The sequence below is a fragment of the Notamacropus eugenii genome, chromosome 3, assembly GCF_028372415.1.
Source record: "Notamacropus eugenii isolate mMacEug1 chromosome 3, mMacEug1.pri_v2, whole genome shotgun sequence".
Classification (NCBI taxonomy): Eukaryota; Metazoa; Chordata; class Mammalia; order Diprotodontia; family Macropodidae; genus Notamacropus; species Notamacropus eugenii.
In genome coordinates this window covers 368,671,818-368,694,311 of record NC_092874.1, presented here as the reverse complement: position 1 = coordinate 368,694,311, position 22,494 = coordinate 368,671,818, and the positions used below count along the sequence as shown (strand labels likewise).

Below are 22,494 nucleotides of genomic sequence, written 5' to 3'. Positions count from 1 at the left end.
ATTAGATGTGTGTTTTGTGGTGTACTTCAGTTCACACCACCAGCCTGAAAGTGTTTTCTCTAAGGCTGACTTATACTAATTGCTAAATCCTTTTCTGTTTGGTGTGTGTGTGTGTGTGTGTGTGTGTGTGTGTGTGTGTGTGAATTGGGGTTAAATGATTTTCCCAGGGTCACACAGCTAGTAAGTATCAAGGGCCTGAAACTGGATTTGAATTTAGGTCTTCTTGACTCCAGGGTTGGTGCTCTATCCACTGTAACACCTAACTGCTAAACCTGAAAGCCTTTTCTCAGTCTTCACTCCACTTCAAATACAAGCTTCAAGAGAGGCATAAAACAGAGAAGAAATGGATAAATTACATCACATGAAGAGGCACAGAAACATATTATAGTAGAGAGAAAGAAGGGAGGGAGATGAGCATTGTCTGAGCTTTACTCTCATCAGAGTTGGTTCAAGGAGGGAATAACATAGTCATTTAAGTATAGAAATCTAACTTGCCTTACATGTGATAGGAGGGGAAAGAGGAAAGAAAAGGGACAGTTCATTTATACCCACATCTTCCATCTATGTATATTCCTTTTAAATATCATAATAAATATACAATTCTCAAGATTAGCAAGTATCATCCTCCCATATAGGGATGCAAATAGTTTGTCCATATCAAATAACAAGGTTTTTTTTGCTATTTACATTTTTATGTCTCTCTTGAAGCTTGTATTTGAAGATCAAATTTTCTATTAAGCTCTGGCCTCTTCATCAGCAAGGTCTGAAAATTCCTTATTTCATTGACTGTCTATTTTCTTGCCTGAAAGATTATGCTCAATTTTGCTGGGTAATTGATCCTTGGTTGTAGTCCAAGTTCCTTTCCCTTACTGTATATCATATTCCAATCCCTCTGATTTTTTAATGTAGCAACTGCAAAGGCCTGCTTGATCCTGACTGTAGTTCTTCAATATTTGAATTGTTTCTTTCTGGCTATTTGCATCATTTTCTCTTTGACCTGATAATTCAGGAATTTGGTAACAATATGATATTTAAAAGGAATATACATAGATGGAGGGTGGGGGCGTAAATGAACTGATGTGATGATAAAAAACCTAATTGAGGGGTGTGAAGGGAGAAGAGGAAAGGAGGAGGAAGAAAGGGATAAATTCCATCACATAAAAAGGCACAAAAACATATTATAGTAGAGGGAAAGAAGGGAGGGAGATGAGCATTGTCTGAGTTTTACTCTCATGGGAGTTGGTTCAAGGATGGAATAACATAGTCATTTAAGTATAGAAATCTAACTAGCCTTACAGGCAACAGGATGGGAAAGGGGAAAGAAAAGGGACAGGTGGTTAGAAATGAGGGAAGAAGCAAGGGAAAAGGGAAAGAAAAGGGGGGAGGATTGAAAGAAGGGAGGGAAGATTGAGGGAGGCAGTGGTCAAAAGTGAAGCTTGAGAAAGGGAAGGAAGAAGGGAGAAATGAAAGCATAAATGGAGGAGGGAGAATAGAATGGAGAGAAAGACACAGAAAGTAATCATAACTGTGAATGGGAATGGGATGAACTCTCCCATAAAACAGAGGCAGATAGCAGAATTGATTAGAAACCATAATCCTACAATATATTGTTTAAAATAAACACATTTGAAACAGGGGTATACACACAGGGAAAAGGGAAAAGGCTGGAGGAGAATATATTTTGCTTCAGTGAAAAAAAGCAGGGGTAGCTATCCTAATCTCAGACAAAGCAAAAGCAAAAATAGATCTAATCAGAAGAGATAAGGAAGGAAACTATATCCTGCTAAAAGACACCATAGACAATGAAGTAATATCATTACTAAACATACATGCACCAATTGGTATAGCATCCAAATTCTTAGAGGAGAAGTAAAGGGAGTTACAGGAAGAGACAGCAAAATTACACTAGTGGGGGACCTCAACCTCCCCCTCTGTGATCTTGATAAATCTAGCCTCAAAATAAATGAGACGGAATTTAAAGAGGTAAATAGAATCCTGGGAAAGGTAGATATGATAGACCTCTGGCAAAAACTGAATGGGGATAGAAAGAAATATACCTTTTTCTCAGTGGTACATGGCACATACACAAAAACTGACCATGTACTAGGGCATAAAAACTCCCAGTTCAGTGGAGAAAGGAAGAAATAGTCAATGCATCTTTTTCAGATCATGATGCAATAACAATTATATGTAATAAAGGGCCATGAAAAGATAGACCAAAAATTAATTGGAAACTAAATAATCTAATCAGAAAAAATGAATGACTCAAAAAACAAGTCTTAGAAACAGCCAATAACTTCATTTAAGAGAATGACAGTAATGAGACAACCTACCAAAATTTATGGGATACAACAAAAGCAGTTCTTAGGGGAAATTTTATATCTCTGAATGTTTATATGAATAAAATAGAGAAAGAGGAGATCAATGAATTGGGTATGCAGCTGAAAAAGCTAGAAAAAGAACTGAAAATCTCCAATTAAATACCAAATTAGAAATACTGAAAATCAAAGGTGAGATTAATAAGATTGAAATTTTAAAAACTATTGAAAAAATAAAACTAAAAGCTGGTTTATGAAAAAACAAATAAAATTGATAAACTTTTGGTCAATTTGATTTTAAAAAAAGAAAGAAGAAAATTACTGGTATCAAAAATGCAAAGGGTGAATCCACACTCCATAAAGAGGAAATTAAAACAATAATTAGAAATTATTTTGCCCAACCATATGCCCATAAATTTGACAATCTTAGGGAAATGAATGAATATTTACAAAAACACAAATTGCCCAGATTAATAGAAGAGGAAGTAAAATATGTAAATAACCCCATCTCAGAAAAAGAAATTGAACAAGTCATCAATGAACTCCCTAGAAAAAAGTCTCCAGGGCCAGATGGATTTATAAGCAAATTTTATCATACATTTAATGAGGAGTTAATTCTAATTCCAATACTATATAAAATACTTGGGAAAATTGGTGAAGAAAGAGTCCTACCAAATTCTTTTTATGATACAAATATGGTTCTGATACCTAAACTGAGAAGGCATAAAGACTGAACAAACTAGGGGAGCAAGGTATAGTTTATTTGTCAGATTTATGAAGAACAGAGGAATTTATGACCAAACAAGAGACAGACAACATTATAAAATGCAAAATGGATAACTTAGATTACATCAAATTGAAAAGTTTTTGCACAAAGTCAACTAAGAAAGAATTTTTACAACTAATGTCTGTGATAAAGGCCTGATTTCTAAAATATAGCGAAAACTCAGTCAAATATACAAGAATACAAGCCATTCCCTGATTAAAAAATGGTCAAAAGATATGAACAGGCAGTTTTCAGAGGAAGAAATTAAAACTATCTGTAGTCATATTAAAAAATGCTCTAAATCACTACTGATTAGAGAGATGAAAATCAAAACAACTCTGAGGTACCACATCACACCTACCAGATAGGCTAACATGACAAAACAGGATGATGATAAAAGTTGGAGAAGATGTGGGAGAGTTGCAACACTAATTCATTGTTGGTGGAGCTGTGATCTGATCCAACCATTTTGGAGAGTAATTTGAAACTATGCCTAAAGAGCTATAAAAATGTGCATACCCTTTAACCCAGCAATTATCACTTCTAGAACTGTATCCCAAAGAGATCATAAAAATGGGAAAGAGTCCCACATGTACTAAAAAATTTATAGCAGCTCTCTTTGTGGTGTCCAAGAACTGAAAATTAAGGGAATATCCATCAATTGGGGAATGGCTAAACAAGTTGTGGTATATGAATGTAATGGAATACTATTGTGCTATAAGAAATGATGAATAGGAAGACTACAGAGAGGCCTGGAAGGCCTTATATGAACTGATGCTGAGCGAAATGAACAGACCCAGGAGAACATTATACATAGTAACATCCACAGTGTATGAGGACTGTTTTTGATAGACTTAATCCTTCACTGCAATGCAAGGACCTAAAACATTTCCAAAGGACTCATGATGCAAATGCCATCCACATTTAGAGAAAGAACTATGGAGTCAGAACTTAGAGTGAAATAGACTATTTTCTTTTTTGCTATGTTTTGTTTTGTTTTCCTCATGGTTTCTCCCATTCTTTTTAATTATTTCATGCAACATGACTAATGTGAAAATGTGTTTAATAGGAATGCATGTGTAGAACCCATACAAGATTGCATGCTGTCTTGGGGAGAGAGTGGGGAGAAAGAGGGAGAAAATTTGGAATTTATGGAAGTGATTATTGAAAACTGAAAATAAATTAATAAAATATTTGGAAAAAACCCCTACATATTCTTTCATCTAGCAATAATAGTGCTAGGTCTGTATCCCAAAGTGATGGTAAAAAGGAAAAAGAACCTATTTTTACAAAAATAGTTATTGGTGCTCTTTGTGTGGTAGCAAAGCATTGTAAATTGAGGGAATGCCCATCAACTGGGGAATGGTTGATCAAGTTGTACTATATGATTGTGGTGGAATACTATTGTCCTGTAAGAAATGATGAATGCTTTCAGAAAAAACTGGAAAGACTTAGACAAACGGATGTAAAGTAAAGTGAACAGAACCAGGAGTATATTGTACATAGTAATGGTAATATTATACAACGTGAATTACTTAGCTATTCTTAGCAATGCAGTGATCTAAGACAATTTTGCCACTCATGATTAAAAATGCTATCTACCTCCACAGAAAGAACTGATGGAGTCAATGCAGATCAAAGCATACTTTTTCCACTTTTTTGTCATTCTTTTTCTTTTGTTTTGTGCCTTCTTTTACAATATGACTAATACAGAAACATATTTTGCATGATTGTACATGCATAGTATATCAAATTGTTTACTGTCTCAGGGAGCGAGGGATGAGGGAAAGGGAAAACTTAGAACTCAAAATTTTTTTAAATGAATGAAAAAATTGTCTTTCCATGTAATTGAGAGAAAATAAAGTATTATTTTTAAAAATGAATAAAAATAAAGTCTCAACTCTAATTTAGTGGTGGTAGTGGTAAGGAAGGATTTATAGGGTGTTCAAGGAAGACTACGCCTCTGGTGTAAGGGCTTGTTGAGCCCTTTTCAGAGCTGCTCATCCATTTTTGATGTCCATCTGTAGCATCAACACAATATTCATCATGCCTTTGGCAGCCATGAATATGCCAGCACAATTCTGAATTGATTCAAATACCAGAAAGTTGATTCTCAACTCCAGAAAGCCAAATCCATACAGAATAACAATGCAGAGGACACTACCATCCCCAAGCCTTCCCCTGCTAGGACCTTCCAATAAACCAGCTCCCTTAAACAAATCACAAATAAGCTCTTTCACTCATGCTAGTTGCTGCGTTTCCCAGCTCTGATTGCTCTCTGACTAACTTCCTCTCAGTTCTGCTCTAGCTCCACCTCCTCCTGTTCCATGTGACTTGACTGATGTGACTCAGGCTTCCATATGACTTAAGCAGGTCACATTGACCTATTAATGGATGGAAAAGATCTTCTCATTAAGAGGCAAAATTACATTAACAATAAGCAAAAATGCATTATCAATACACCATCTGCTATCCAACTTCCACCTATGATTCCAAGAAGCTGTAGCACGTACAGTGGACCCACCCCAGTAAAAGCATCTTGGCAGACAGGTTAAACCAGGTTGAGGGTAACCAACAGGCCCTGACCCCATCAATGAATTAGAAGGATGACTTCCTTAAGAATATGAAGACTTGCCCCAGGGGAAAGGGCCAATGAGAACAATTTGTTTCAACTGCAACAAAGGCAGCAGAAGCAGGTTCTGTAGGCAACTTGGAGCCTGGTCAGACATCAAAGATGCCTAGGTCATCCACTACATCCTGGGCTATCTTGCATAGTTTTGATTTTTATCTTGCCAATAGACTTCAGTGACTCTGGAAGAGAGAGAGAAGCTGAGGACTTTGTGCAATTCTGCCTCACTTAAATCCAATTCATGCAAAAGTCAAAACATCACCCCATGACATCATTGGTCCTCTGAAAAATGAAGGATGAACTACAACAGTGATAGGAAATGTGGAGGAAATGAACAAAATCTATGTGCTTAGAGAACTGGACCCTGCAGAGTTGTGCAAATAGAGAGAAGACTCAGTCTGTTCTATTCTGATTCTCTCAAAGGGAAGTCTCCACTGTTTTAGCCCTCTGTTTCCACCTAGACCTTCTGATGAGATAAACTAGAGACTTCCTACCCTACAAAGATGGTCTGATGAGATTAACTACAAGGAAACATTCTCACCTAAGAGCTGATCTTTGGTCATACCAAAGTTAATAAGTTACAACCCCAAAGTTAAGATAATCTTCCTTCAAATCAAATGACATCCTGTCCCTGTAACTCAGCCTCCCAGAAGAAGAAAGTGACTGAGCAGCCTCTCCTGATAGACTCCTTTGGCCTCTTGCCGTAAGACTGTGTAGAACTTTATTACAGCTCTCTTTGATCTGAGGAGTTGCTAGCCACTTGGCAACCACCAGCCCATACAAATTAAGATATTTATCTTCTAGTCTAGCTTAGCCTAGCCTAACAACCTCCAGTCAAACCGAACTTGATGGGAGGAATTATTCTTCAGGAGGTTCTTAGACTATCTGTATTGAAGAATTTCCTTATCTGGAGGGACTTTGTCACCTTTGTTGCAACAGTGAGGACTAGAAGATGCCCCCAAAGCCAAAGTTGTAGGCTTCAAGTGCCCTATCTCTGACTGAGATAAGACTTAGGGGAAGTGCAGGAATAGCATCTCAGAGGCACTAGGACAGACTTTTGGGGAAGAAGTTTCCCAGACTTCTGGCTAGCTTTTTATGTAGTTCTGGGGTTGAAGAATTCATTTTCTATAGTTTCTCATTGAATTTCTTGATCATTATTCAGGTGTGAATTTCAGGATTTTGTGGGAGTAGGTATATAGGAATTGGGTGGTCTCACTCCCATTTAGGTCAGCAGGCATCTTCTCATTGTTCCTTTGTGCTGTCTGTCCCAGAAATGTGTGCTGATGGACAAGATCTATATATTGTCCATTGAAAAGTATTACTACTACTACTACTACTACTACTACTACTACTACTACTACTACTACTACTACTACTACTACTACTACCACTACTACTACTACTGGGATGTATGGGGTGTTCAGAGAGGACTAGCACCTCTGTTGTAAGGGCTTGCTGAGCCCTTCTCAAGGCTGCTCATCCACCTTTGGTGTTTGTAGCATGTACAATAGTCACACTTCAGTAAAACCATCTTGGCAGATGGGCTAAACCAGGTTGAGAGTAACCGACAGGCTTCAACCTCATTAGTGAGTTAGGGGGATATCTACCCCACACATGTAAAGATTTTCCCCAGTGGAATGGGCTAATAAGAACAATACATTCCAACTGCCACCAAGGTGGCTGAAGCTTGGTCAGACATCAAATACAACAAGGCCATCCACTGCATTTCAAGGAGTGAGGGTCAAATCAAGTACTAGGATCAGTTTTATTGCCTTTTAGGGAAAATTAATCCCAGTTACTAGAGGGAAAGAAAGGGTGAGCCTAAACCATATTACAGGGGATGAGGAAGGAGGCTTAAGGTCCTGTTCATATTATGGGAAAGCAAGTAGATTTTCTGCTATATATGTATTTGTGGGAATGTGTGCTTCATGCTCTTGAGGGAAATGGGTTTTTTTTTTTTATTAACTCTTCTTACTATACTATCACAGTAAATGCCTTTATTAAATACTATATCTACTGGCTTATTGTTAAAGGGAAGAGTACTGGTCAGGGCTCAGGAGTTACAGGATTAAATGTAATTAAATTAAATTCCATGGATTTATCTATAGAACTCTAAAAATATCAGCCTCTATCTGGGTACCCAGTTTTAATTGAATGGATAACTCCTGAGGAGGTAATACCCTGTTATTAATGAGTTCTAGATTTTTTTTCCCATGACTTCTCTTCATCAGATACCTTGTATCTATCCATCAACACACTTACAATCAAGTCAATTCTGTATATACACTTGGTCCATTATCCTTATTTGTAAGATTTTTTTAAAAAACCAAATTTATATTCTAAGCAAGTATTGCCTTTGGTAGCCATCTCTCTCCATTGGACAAATAAGCCTGATGTTGACTGACAAAGGCAAATTTGGTTGGTAATAATACTATTTGATCCTTCTATCCCTCTTAACTATCCTCCAATATTTCTTCTGCCTTTTGTAGCTAAATGCAAAAAGGCAATTTTTAATAGGTGCCTTCACTTTCTCTTCTCTCTCTTTTTAACCCTTTTCAATCCAGCTTCTGCCCCTCTGTCATTCTGTGATTAGAAACTGATCTCTCCACAGTAATCAGTAGTCTCTTAGTTTACAAATCCATTGGCCTTTCTCAGCCCTCATTGTCCTTAACCTCTCTGCAGCCTTTGACACAGCCAATCACCCTCTCTTTCTTGACACTCTCTTCTCTCTAGATTTTCAGGTCTCTGCCCTTTCCTGTTCTCCTCCTACTTATCTGATTACTCCTCTGTCTCCTTTACTGGCTCCTCATCCAGGTCATGACCTCTAACTTTAGGGGTTCCTCAGGGTTCTGTCTGTTCCTTTTCTTACTCTATACTACTTGATCACCTCCTCTGCTTTGATGGATTTCATTGCCATCTCTATGACGATGATTCTCAAACTATCTATCTCACCCCAACCTCTTTCTCAGCCACATCTCCAGCTACCTTTCAGACATCTCAAAATGGATGTTCAACAGGCATTTTAAACTCAACATGTCCAAAACAGAACTTGTTATCTTTCCACTCTCCCTCCTCCCATCTTCCCTGTAACTGTAGAGGGTAATACCGTCCTTCCAGTCCCTTAGACTCACAATCTTGGAGTCATTCTCAACTCTTAACATCCTCCATATCCAACTGCTGTTGAGGCTGTTTTGCAGCATCTCTGGAATATGTCCCCATCTCTCCTCTAATACTACTACCATTCTAGTGCAGGCCTTCATCGCTTCACACTATGGCTATTGCAATGATCTGCTGGTGGATTTGTCTGCCTCAGGTCTCCTTCTACTCAAAAACATCCTCTACTTAGCTTAAAGTGCAGCTCTGACTGTATCATTCCCTACTTAATAAACTCCAGTGGTTCCCTATTGCTTCCAGGATCAAATGTGAAATGCTTTCTTTGGCATTTAAAGCCCTTCATAACCTAGTCCCCTCTGAGCTTTCCAGTTTTCTTACATATCACTCCCAAACATGTACTCTGATCCAATCACTTTGGCTTCCTTGCTGTTCCATGGACAAGGCACTTCATATCTCACCCCTGGGCATTTTCTTTGTCATCTGTTCTTGTAATGCTCTCCCTTTTCAGAACTGTCTACTGATTTCCTTAGCTTCCTTTAAGTCCTATCAGGGCCCCCACCCCAACACCACTCCTCATTTTTCTCCTCTCTTTCCGTATTATTAGGAGACACTTTGTTTCCCAGGGATAAGGTCCAGTAAGCAAGCTGTGCCTTGAATTTGGCACAACAACACTACTTTGTGCTCTCTGTCTAGATGAACTCTGTTGCAGCTAAATCACATAATCTACTCAAACCAGTCCCAGGTTGTCTCTGAGCTTGGAAAAGCACCTGTAGGACCCATCATGAAGCCTGCTATGAATGGATATTTTGTCACTAGGCAAACTTGCCTTCTTACAGTTAAGTATTGCCTCACTGCTACTGCTACTTCACTGCTTGATTCTTTGTGTAGCCACAATTATGTGTATCAAGGCTTAGCCTTGCTGCCTTGGGAATCTTTGGTCCTAGAGCAGACCTTAGAATGTGTGTTTAGTTTCCCTCCTACAATGGAATAACTAAGACTTTTTACCTTATAATCTCCGTAAGCTATTTGGTGTTTTGTTTTATTTTATTTTTCAGAGTTGACAGTCCCAACCAAAATCCCATCGTTTATAGGAAGCCTTCCACAACCCCTATTAATTCTAGTGCTTTCCCTCTGTTAATTATTTCCTTTTTATCCCATATGTAGCTTGCTCTGTATATATTTATTTGCATATTCTCCCCCCACTGCAGCAGAAGGTAAGCTTCTTAAGAGCAGGTATTGTCTTCTGACTCGTTGTGTAATAGGAGTCTGATAAACGTTTATTGATCGAGTAAATCTTTGAAAGTCATTTGCCTTTAAAGTATATTATTACTTAAATAACATGGTTTAACTTACTTTAATTCTGCAGCAGTTCATACAAATCTTCTCTGGAACAATCCCATTGATCATTTCTTTTGACTCGATAATACGTCATTAGATCCATATACCTGTTTAGCCATTCCCCAGTTTATGAATGTTCTCCTTAGTTTCCAGTTTTTTGACACTATAAAAAAGAATTGTTGAAGTATTTATGTACATGAGCTCTTTCCTCCTTCTTTGATCTCTCTGGAGGAGACACTCAATAGTGGTATCACTGAGATGGTCTATTGAGCTGAGTGAACAATAGTTTAGTGAAATTTTGCACATAGTAATAATTCCTTTCCAGAATGGTTATTGTATCCATTTGCAGCTTTACCACAAATATATAAATGTGTCCATTTTCCTGTAGCTCTTTCAACATTTGTTATTTTCCTTTTTGGTTTTTCCCCTAATTGTATATATATCCAATGAAAATTTCTTCAATTATTAGTGATTTAGGGCATATTTTCTTGGGCTTGTTGATAGCTTGGACTTCTAAAAACTATTCTTGTCCTTTGCTCATTTAACAATGGAAAAATTCTTGTTTGTTTGTTTTTTTAAATAAATTCCTCACAAATCTTGACTATGAGACTTTTATATTTATTGTTGTAAAAATTTTTCTGAGTTAATTGTTTTCCTCCTAATTCTAATTACATTGGATTTGTTTGTATGAAGGCAGCCAGTTGGTGCAACTTGAATTCAAGTCTGGCCTCCGACACTTATTTGCCGCCTGGCCTAGGACAAATCACGTAACCTCTGTTTGTTTATAAAATGGGAGTGATAGTAGAACTATTTCTCAGGGTTATTCTGAGAATTAAATAAGATAATATTTATAAAGCACTCAACATGTAGTGGGTATATAATAAATGCTTGCCCTACCCCTTTCTTCCTACAAATATTTTAAAAAATTTTACACAGTTAAAATTGTCCATTCAGCGTTCTGCTACTTTGTCTATTCTTGTTCACAAACTCTTCTTCTGTCAATAGACCTGAGAGATAATGTCTTTCTTGCTTCCATAATTTGTTAATGGTGTTACCTTTTATCTCTGAGCTTATGTATCCATTAGAGTTCTTCATCATCATCCTCATCATCATCATCATCGCCAACATTTCTATAGCACTTATTATGTGCCAGGCACTGTGCCAAGTAAGTGCTTTATAATTATTGTCTCATTTGATCCTCACAACAACAACCCTGGGAAATAAGCACTGTTATTATCTCTGTTTTACAGATGAGGAAAATGAGCCAAACAGAGGTTAAGTGATTTGTCCAGGGTCACGCATCTAGTGTTTCTTAAGCCTTGCTCACTCCAGACCCAGTGCCCTCTTCACTCTACCACCTATCTTCATGTATCTTGGTACAAGATGTGAAGTGTTGAGCTAAATCTAATTTCTACCAGGCTGTTTTTCAGTTTTCCCAGCAGTTTTTGGTCAAATAGTGTGTCTTTATTATAGTAGTTGGGGTCTTTGGGCTTATTGTATTCATTTTAGTCAATAAACATTTATTAAGCACCTATTCTGTGCCAGATACTGTGCCAAGGTGCTAGAGGTACAAAGAAAGACCAAAAAAGTCCCGCTCTCAAGGAATCCACAATCTAATTTAAGGAGACAACATGTAAACAATGACACAAGCAGTGACACAAGCAATGACATAAACAATGATACAAAGGACAAATAGGAAATAATCAGAAAAGGAAGGCCCATGAGTTTAAGAAGGATAAGGAAAAGCTTCCCATAGAAAGTGAGATTTTAGCTGAAATTTATAGGAAGCCAGGGAAACCAGGAGGCAGAGATGAGGAGGAAGAGCATTCCAGGCATGGAGAACAGCCAACGAAAATACTGAACTATGAGATCGCTTGTCTTGTTCCTGGGACAAGGAGGCCAGTGTCACAGGACTTCAGAGTACATGCTGTGGTGTAAAGCATAAGAAGATTGGAAAGGTGTTTGGATGAGGGTTTTTCATGTGATGTTCTCAATATCTCCCACTGCTTGATCTCTCTATTTTTAATTAGAATTTAAGCATTTTGCAGATTAATTTGGGATCTGGTACAAATAAGCCCCTTTTTGTTCTATTGATGTCATTATTTTTCTTGAGATTCTTGGCATTTTGTTGCTATAGATGAATTTCAGCATTCTTTTTTCTAGCTCTGTAAAATCTTTTGTTACTTCATTTGGATGGTGCTTACGTAAATTAGTTTAGGCAATACTGCCATTTTGATTGTATTTGTTTTGCATGTTCATGAGCAACTAGTATTTCTTAATACTATTTTTATTTTTTCCAATTACATGTAAAGATAGTTTTCCACGTTCATTTTTGTAAGATTTTCAGCTCCATATTTTTCTCCCTCCCTCCCTTCCCTCTTCCCCAAGACAGCAAGTAATCTGACTATCTGATGTAGTTATTAGTATTTCTTTGATTATTTCTAATTTATTTCTATTATCTCTATTTCTAAATTATTTCTGTTATCTCTATTTCTAAAATGGGTATTTTATTGTGGCATCCATATAACTGCTGTGTGAGTCTTAGTAAGTTGATTCCCTAGTATTTTACACATTTTGTGTGTATTTTAGATGGAATTTCTTTTTCTGTCTCTTCCTGCTGGGTTTTGTTGATAATATGCAAAAAGATTGATGATGTATTTGGATTTATTTTATGTCCTACTTGTATGAGGTGTTATACAAGTTGTCCACCACCTTCCCTAGTGCAGCTCTAGCCAGATTAAAATGTAATTGGGAAATATTTAACAAAATAAATAAAAATATAATAAACTATAGATAATATTACATTTTAAAACTAAAAATCATGAAATTTGCTTGGAACACATTTTTATAATTATAAAAATGAATAACATTACTGTATATACTAATTCTTGTTTATAAGCATTTATTAGTGTGTAGATGGTTGATCTTCGTTTTCTACTGTCAAATACCTAGTTTCTGTTGGTAATTTTGGAGGAAGAGGGAGGTGATGGGTGGGAATTGAGGAGATGGTTTGCTTGACAATGGTCAATCAGGTCTCATCAGGAAGCTCATAGGGAGGTTGTGGGGCAAAGGATAGGAGGGAGGCCCAGTTAGACACATAGTAGAGACAGAAGATAAATCTTTGACACATAGAAAGCAGAGGTCAGGACCTTATATACAAACACATAAACAAAATGGTTGCCCCTACATAAAATAAGAAAAGACAAGTTAAGAAATTAGAAATATACTCTTCAAAAAACAACAAAAAATATTGTCAGGAATCAACGAAGACAGTGAGAGTGTGCTCAAAGCTAGTTATGTTATTTCAGAATTAGTAGCTAAGCTTTTAAAGTGTTTTAGTGAAAGGTAAATTTGTTAAGGAGTATATGGTGAAAACTTCTAGAATTCTTTGTCTTGAAAAAGTTAAAACTTTTCATACTATTGTATTATCATAAAACACTGTTGTAGAAAAAATGAATGAAATTGCTGCTGATATCAAAATGGAAAATTATCTGATTGAAATTGATGAAATTAATATGGATATTAAAGGACTGGCTCATGTGGTTGCATGTATTTACAAGAATAAATCTGATAGAAATACTTTTTAGGGAATACATGGGCTTTTAGAAAAGAATACTCTTTCATTATCAAAACTAGAGTGTGTTGTTATGGATGAATTGATGAGAATTTTCATCATTACCCTTAGAAAATGAAATTGCAGGAAGTTTTATTATATAGAAGTTCACTGAGGAGCAGAACCAGGAGAATTTTGTACACAGCAACTAGCATAGTGGGTGAGGAATTTTTCTGGTGGACTTAGTCCTTCACAGAAATTCAAGGACCCAAAAAGTTGCCAATGGAATCTTGAGGCAAAATATCTTCCACATTCAGAGAAAGAACTATGGAACTGGATCACAGAATGAAGCAGATAATTTTCACTTGTGTTATGTTTTGTTTTATAGTTTCTCCCATTCACCTTAATTCTTCTATGCAACATGACTAAGGTGAAAATGTATTTGATAAAAAAAAATTTTTTTTAAAGTTCACTGACTTTCCTATAATAAAGCAACTTGATCACAAAATCAAAATACTTTTTAGAAATGAAAGTCACCAGAACAACAGGATAATAAGAACTGGCTTCAGAGTTTGGCTTTGATTATAGGTATTACTGGACTTTTAAATGAGTTAAATTTAAAACTTGAGGAATAAAATCAGGTTGTAATGTTTATATACAACTGCACTGAAGAATTTAAGATAAAATTTGGTCTTGGGTAAAGACAACTAAAATTTGTGATTTCACTCATTTTTCTACATGTAAATTTTTTTCAAGAGTCATTTGGTTTTTGTAATTTCAGCAAGTATTTCATAAATATTCAGGAATTATATATGAATTTGAAAGAAAATTTGAAGGATTTGAAATGTGTAAATGTATTTTATTGTGCTCCATTTTCTTTTGATATTGAGAGAGTAAGAAGTAGCATTCAAATGGAACTTGTTGAAATTCAATGTTCAGAATACTAAAAGTATAATGAAACTAATGTTCCAGATTTTTATTCTTATTTACCAAGACATTTTGATGAAATATGAATATTTGCTGCAAGAATATTAGCAATGTTTGGTAGTAGATATGTATATTATTTTTCATTACTGAAGAGTATTAAAACTTCAGATAGGCAAGATTAACAAATGAACATTTACCATCCACATGAAAACTGAATTATCACAAAAGATTATACCTGATATTGATAAAATAATTTCTGGGAAAAGGTGTCAAGTTTCTAGCAAACAATATTAAATTAATTTCATATGCCTTTGTAATGATTTTGAATCAATTCTAAATTAAAACATAAAATTGTATTGTCTTTTAATTTATAACTAGTTCTTATCTGATTTATATACATATACAATAAATATACGTATAGATTTTACATAAATTTTGAAAACATTGTTAAATTTCTAATAATGTTTCTTTTTTATATTTGTATCTATTTCCTCTGATTTTATTGTGTGATGAATTAATTTTAGAAATGAAACATATGAACTTACAAAAAGAAACGTACAAACATATGTGGTTTTCTAGGTCAATATGTGTCCCTAGGGATCCTTATGTGCCATTGAGTTGCCTTCTTTTTTATTTTATTTGTTTTCAGCGTTCTACAATCACTTCCATATTACTTATATTTTTTCCCCTCTCTCCCTCTCCATCCCCCCTACCTCCACACTCCCTCCCTGAGATGGCATACAATTTTATATAGGTTCTACACATACATTCCTATTAAATACATTTTCACCTTACTCGTGTTGCATAGAAGAATTAAAATGAATGGGAGAAATCATAAAAAAAAAAACAAAACATAATACAAAAGAAAATGATCTGCTTTATTCTGTAATTGGATTCCATAGTTCTTTCTCTGGATGTGGAAGGCATTTTGCCTTAAGAGACCATTGGGAATTTTTTAAGTCCTTGCATTGCAATGAAGTACTAAGCCTACCAGAAAAAATTCTCACACACTGTGGTTGTTGCTGTGTACAAACTTCTGGTTCTGCTCCTTTCACTCAGCACCACTTCATATAAGTCTTTCCAGGCCTCTCTGAAGCCTTCCTGTTCATCATTTCTTATAGCAAAATAATATTGCATTACACTCATATACCACAATTTATTCAGCCATTCTCCAACTGATAGGCACCCCCTTATTTCCAGTTTTTGACCACCACAAAGAGAGCTGCTATAAATATTTTTGTACATGTGAGACCCTTTCCCATTTTTACGATCTCTTGGGGATTGTTGGGTCAAAGGGTATGCACATTTTTGTAACCCTTTGGGCATAGTTCCAAACTGCTCTCCAGAATGGTTAGATCAGCTCCATCATCAATTAGTGGTCCAACTCTCCCACATCTTCTCCAACATTTATCATTATCCTGATAGGTGTGATGTGGTATCTCAGAGTTGTTTCGATTTGCATCTCTCTAATAAATAGTGATTTAGAGCATTTTTTCATATGACTATAGATAGCTTTAATTTCTTCCTTTGAAAACTACCTGTTCATATCCTTTGACCATTTCTCAATTGGGGAATGCCCTCATTTGTATTTGAGTTTGTCACCACTATCATATAACTCTGCTGGAATTATTAATTTTTCAGTTGATTCCCTGGAATTTTCTACATAAAGCAGCAGAACAGTAATGATTTTGTTTTATTTTTGGTTGTTCTTATTCACTGCTGTTGTTTTTTACCTCGTCTTCTTGCTATAACTGTCATCTCTAATATTGTAGCAAATAATAGCATTGATAATGCGCATCCTTGCTTTACCCCTGAGCTTCCTGAAAAGTCCTCTAGGTTATCCACATTACATACAATATCAGCTCTTTTTTTTAAGATACTACTTACCATACTATCAAAACATCAATTAATTCCTATTTTTTTAGCCTTAAAAAACTGAAATGGGTAATTTCTTGGGGAGGTGTCAAAATCCTTATTCAATCCTTATTAACAGTAATATATTTATTAATCTTATTATTAACATGGTCTATTATGCTTATAGTTTCTCTAATATTAAACAAACTTTTCATTTCTGGTCTAAATCCATCCTGGTAAGAGGGTATGATCTTCTTTTGTATGTTGCTGTAATCTCTTTGCTTATATTGTTTGTAATCTTGTATTGATACTTTTTCTGAATATTGGTCTGCATTTTTTTCCTATTTTGAATTTCCCTCATATACCTATCAAGATTATATTTGTTATTTATTTCTAGCAACACTTTGGTGACGGCTAAGACTTGGAAACAAAATAGATGCCCATCAATTAGAGAATGGCTAAATAAATTGTGGTAGATTAATGTAGTAGAATATTAATGTACACTAAGAAATGGTTTGTGTGATGAATACAGAGAAGAATGGAAACATCTATATGAACTGATGCAGAATGAAATAATCAGAGCCAAGAAAACAATATGCACAGTAAATTATAACAATAAAAGTGAAAAGAAAAACTACAAACCAAAAAATTAAAAGTAAATGTAAAAAAGTTATAAAAATCAAGCAGTATTCGTACTTATTGATATGACACCTCCAAACTATCCATTCATAGAGGTGGGAGGCCCGCAGGTGTTACACATTGCACATTTTCAGACTCTTAATGTATTAATTAGTTGCACTGATTTTATTCTCTCTAAAAATGCTATTTGTCATATAGCATAACTTTGGGAGAGGATGGGGTGCAGGGGAGGGACACTTTGGATAACTATAGTGATGCATGAAACAGAAAATATTAATAAAAACTTGTTGGAAAGAAATAAAAATGCATATTTGTTTCTAAAAATAAAAAAATGGTATATATCACAAATATACATATACATATATATATATTTGGCAGGATCCCAAAGGAGATGTAGACTTAAAGCATGAAGATAATGAAGTCTTTTTTCGGACTTGTTGATTTTGAGATGCCTGTGATATATCCTGGTGAGTTATCTAGCTGGCAGTTGACAATGAATGATTAGAGTTTGGAGAGGGCTAGATTAGGGAGCAATCACTTTATATATGATAATTGAATCTACTGAAATTGATGAGATCTTCAGGAGAGAGGATGTAGACTGAGAAATGACAGGGCCCAGGGGAGAACCCTGGAAATATTCAAATTAACGAGGCAAAAGATGGATGATTATCTAGTAACAGGAGACTGAGGAAGAATTGTTAGAATGGTAAGGAAACCCAGAGAGAAAAGTGCCTGAGAAACAAATTATTTTAGCAAATTAAATTTAAATGATATAAATTAATGTGACTCATTGTCCAAGGGGGTCCTCTCCCACAAAAGAGACTCCAATTCTGCCTCATATATAGTAATATTTCATATGTCATAGATAAAGAATAATGATCAGCTAGAGAGTGTGTGTGTCTCTGTGTGTGTCAGTGTATGTGTGTGTGTTTTGCCTACTTAGATTATTCCTGTCAGCTAGTTCTGTCTAGGTGTGGCTTATGGGGAGGAATTAATGGATGTCTCTAGATTCTCTTCTGGCTAGTCTTTTTTAAGAGACACTGATTCCTACTAGGAAGGGACTGTTAGACTGGGGCCATGAGGGTGGCCATTCTTTACTTCTCAGAGAGATAGCATAATGGGCTACAATTATGGTTTTCTGCCCCTCTCTAAATATTTTTACCTAGTGGAAATAATTTTTAGTTTCAAATTGTCTTCTTGCTAGCTCTCCTTAAGAGGAAAGGTGTGGCCCATGCTATATAGTAAAAGCTAAACTTCACTTGCAAATATCTGTTACTCAAAAACCACACACAACCCATGTGTTCAAGCTGATGGGGAAAAGAAATCAAGGTAGTTATGCAGATGAGAATGTGTCAAACAATATGGAGAGTAAATGAGCACTACCACTAGGAGTGAAATTTCTCAGATCAGACAAGAGAGAAAGTCCTAGATTTCACCCAATGAGAACTTAGCTAAAGTCTCAGTGTTGTAAGCTAAGGATAGGGACATGATTAAGGTTTTGATTTTTCTATATATGCTGGGTTTTTTTCCAGAATTTCTCCCTGAAGAGAATCTGAAAACACATACATCCTGTCTCAAAGCTAGAAGCCAGAAGTTAGCAGATCTCTCCTCAGCTCTTATCAACCCTGCCTCCTCACCTAGGCACAGGTGAAGAGAACTTTTTATTAATGGATTGAGCCCTGGATAACATTCCAAAGAATCTCCATTTAAAAAAAACCCAGACCATACATTTCTTGCATTAACACTATATTAATTAATTCAAAATAACATGAAATTGAGGTAGAAAAGTGAGCTGATTTTATGTTGATAATATTCTCTTTCAATTTTCTACTAAATCTGAACAATTGAGGGATAGCACAAACAAATGATTTCTAATTGTAGAAAATTCTGCAGTGTAGCACATCAAGATTCACTTTGAGATAAACACTCCCAATTTGTGAAGTTTAGAAGTGATTTATAGGCAGTAGTACAGTGAGAGCAGCTGAATGAATAAGAAAAGGACTGCAAAATAAATGATCTTATGGCACTCCAGATTGCTGAGGGCGTGATAGAGAGGGGAAAAAGTAGAGAAAGCCCCTGAGAAACAGACAAGGACCTGATCCAAGCATCCAAAGTCTCTAATTCCTGGGAAAGTATAATAGAGTTTCCATAATCCTATTTGATTGCTCATTGATAATATGGCAAGAGGGTGACCTGGAGCTTCTGTAGCTGTCTGGGTCTTTGTTAAGAAACACAATTATCTATTGAAGTTATTCCGATATTCTGTCTTCTGTACAGAAAAGTCAGTTCAGGGAAATGCGACAAGTGGGCTGACATCTTTCCAGGACCGGAGGGAGATATGGGAAGAAGTAGTTGGGGGAAACAGGTGGTGAGTTGCGTGTTGCTTATTTTAATTGCTTATTGTTAAGCTTACCTTTCATTTTATTATTATTATTTTAGTAAATTACAAATTTATTCCAAATATATGGTTACATAAAGTAGAATAAATATTCCATTAAGATGTGCATAATGATCCTACGCCTTCTGGCATTCAGAGACATCTAATTAGGTCAACGTTCCTGGAAGAATTGAAGGAATTGCTATCCTAATAAATGGTACTGTCTCATTACCTTATTCTGAGGCCAGCACACTAAAGCCTGAAGGCCAAATCTGGCCTGTTGCCTCTTTTTGTGTATGTTTAAATTTATGATTTAAAAATATAAAAACCATTCTTTGCTCACAGGCTGTATGAACACAAGAAGATATTCTGGCCCCTGGCTCATAGTTTGCCAAACCCTGTATAACAGAAAGAAGTCCATAGGGAGGCCTTTCTAAAGGGACAGTGAACAAGCACAATTTTAACTCTGGGCTGGGCAGAGAATCAACCCCGTGGGCTATTAAAAAGTATGAGCAAATTTTAGTCAGTATGAACTTTTAAAATTTCTCAAGAATATTATCAGTATGTTTATAAAGTATGGATTCAGTAAAGTAAACATTTTAAAGCAAACAGCTTATAAAATCAAATGTGCACAAAGTCTTGCATTCTTGTTGAATTCTCCATGTGAAATGCACACTTAAGAAAGTTCCCTTCAGTACAACATAGTGACAGTACGAGTTCAAGCCAGTGGGTGTGGTAGGGAGGCGAAAGGGGAAAAGAGAGAAACCCTTACACAGCACCAATTACGTACTAAGTACTATTTATTTTCAAATAAATATTACCTCATTTTCTCCTTCCAACAACCCTGTAAAATAGGTACTATTATTATCTGCATTTGAAGAAACTGAGGCAAACAGAGATTAAGTGATTTAGGGTCACACAGCTAACAAGTATCTGAGGCTGGATTGGAACTCATTTCTTCTTGATTGTAGGACAAGTGCTCTATCCAGTCTTCTACCAGTTGCCTGGAGGGATTGGTGAAAGGATGATACTGAACAATCGTTGTTTGCTTTCTGTTTTAAAGTGATAGACACAACTTTGAAGCACACACACACACACACACACACACACACACACACACACAGATGGCTCCTGTAGTCTTTGATCATCTTGTAATGCTTAACATTACATTGTTCCACAAATAATGTTCTGTAGCTTCAATGTTCAAAGGATCATCAAAATTCAAAAGATTGGCAAATAGAGATTAATCCCCACACAGCATTCTTTAATGCCCTTGTTGGAGCCCATCCAGTGTCATCAGCTGAATGCACTTTCAGTAAACTTAGACAGATTTTTCCCATTTCCATGAGGTCAGGTTGCCAGATTCTAGTCAAATATCTTACTGTGGAAGGCATCATATTGTAAGCATCAGGAACTTCTATTTCAAAAAAAAAAAAATCTACCCTGGTAGTAATCCTCATCTGTGAGTACTTTTAGCTAAAAGTAGTGAAGCTTTTTTGGATTAGGAAAAGTCACTTTTATAGTAGTACTTCTTAATCTTTTTTTTTTTTTTTGCCATGTACCCCTTTGGAAGTCTGACATATCCCATGTACCCATTCTCAGAATAATGTTTTTAAAGGCATAAAATAAAATATATAGGATTTAAACAGAAACAAGTGAATCAATTTTATTAAAATTCATACATACATACATATGAGAGAGAGAGAAAGAGAGAGAGAGAGAGAGTTAGTATCTATAAATCAAGTTCATGAGCCCCAGGTTAAGAATCCCTGCTTCATACATACAAAGTAAATTGGCTTTAAGTTCTGCAACCTATTTAACAAATAGTTTGTCTCTAACAGACACTTTTGATTGGAATCAGAAACCAGAAAGAAAGGGTCAGGAAGGAGAAATGTTTTTTGACAACCTTGGTAACTGGAGTAAATTACTCCTTAATTGTAGCAGATGTTTTTCTTGGATGTAGAAGAAGTTTGCTTGAGAGAGACAAACAAGGGCAATTTATTGGCAAAAACACCTTATTTAAAATGGCATAACAATTGTAATTTCACCAGTGTTAGGCAGCCTAACTCTATGTTTTCTCCTGCTACATTTGTGTCACAAAAGAGACTTTTATTAAATTTGATAGACTGAGTGTTTTGCCATACCATGGAAATGAGTTTATGTCTTTAATGTCTTAAAAACAGCTGCTACTGCAGCGGCAACAAGAAAAAAGACAAATGTGTTTGCTAATGAAAAGAATAATTCTATCAATACTGCATTGTTTTTCATACTGCAATCTCATTCATAGCTAGGTCTAATGCTGGAGGTAGCCATACTTACTAATCTTTTAATTCAATTTTTTTATTTTCCTTATCTTCAGAAAGAGTTGTGTGAGAAGAGCTGTACCCAGTCAAAATTGTAATGTAGGCAAAGTTTATAAAGCAGACTCTTGTAATATTAGAGCTGGAAGAAAGCTCACACATTATTTAGTCTAAACATCTCCTTTTTACAGATAAGGAAGATAGGGCTCACACTGTTGGATTCCTCTTCCTGTCCCCCAACTCCTTAAGCCTCCCTAGGTACTTTATTTCCTTGGTAGTCAGTGACATTAGGGCATTTCTTGACTAAGTGCTTATTTCCAGGTAGCTAATGATTTTGTTTCTAGGGTTCTATTTGCTTAGGTCCCTGCTTGGTGACTTAAGCTAATCTGACCAAACCAACTCCAGATAACATACTGATTCCTGACATGGATTTAATATGATACTGCTTCCAGCTAACATTTGTATTTTTTTAAGTTAAATTTATATATGTATATATATATATATATATATATATATATACATATATATATCTTGTTTTAACACATCAGATACTTTAAAACAAATGTCTGAACAAGCTTGATATAAAGTATAATCCTCAAACAGCTTATGAAATGCTGACAGTAAGGAGGGATGCGTACTTTAATTTTGACAGTATTTTTCTAATATTGACCATTTTATC

At 35.7% G+C, this 22,494-nt stretch overlaps 1 long non-coding RNA gene across 11 annotated transcripts in view; it reads left to right on the top strand.

Annotated features, from left to right (window-relative positions):
• Nucleotides 1–22,494, top strand: part of LOC140496962 (uncharacterized) — a 238,544-nt gene that overhangs the window by 31,548 nt on the left and 184,502 nt on the right. For all 11 annotated transcript variants that reach the window (XR_011964469.1, XR_011964470.1, XR_011964467.1 and 8 more), the window contains 3 exons: nucleotides 17,517–17,605; nucleotides 18,671–18,785; nucleotides 19,416–19,506. This is a non-coding gene — a long non-coding RNA (uncharacterized lncRNA). The remainder of the gene's footprint in view (nucleotides 1–17,516; nucleotides 17,606–18,670; nucleotides 18,786–19,415; nucleotides 19,507–22,494) is intronic.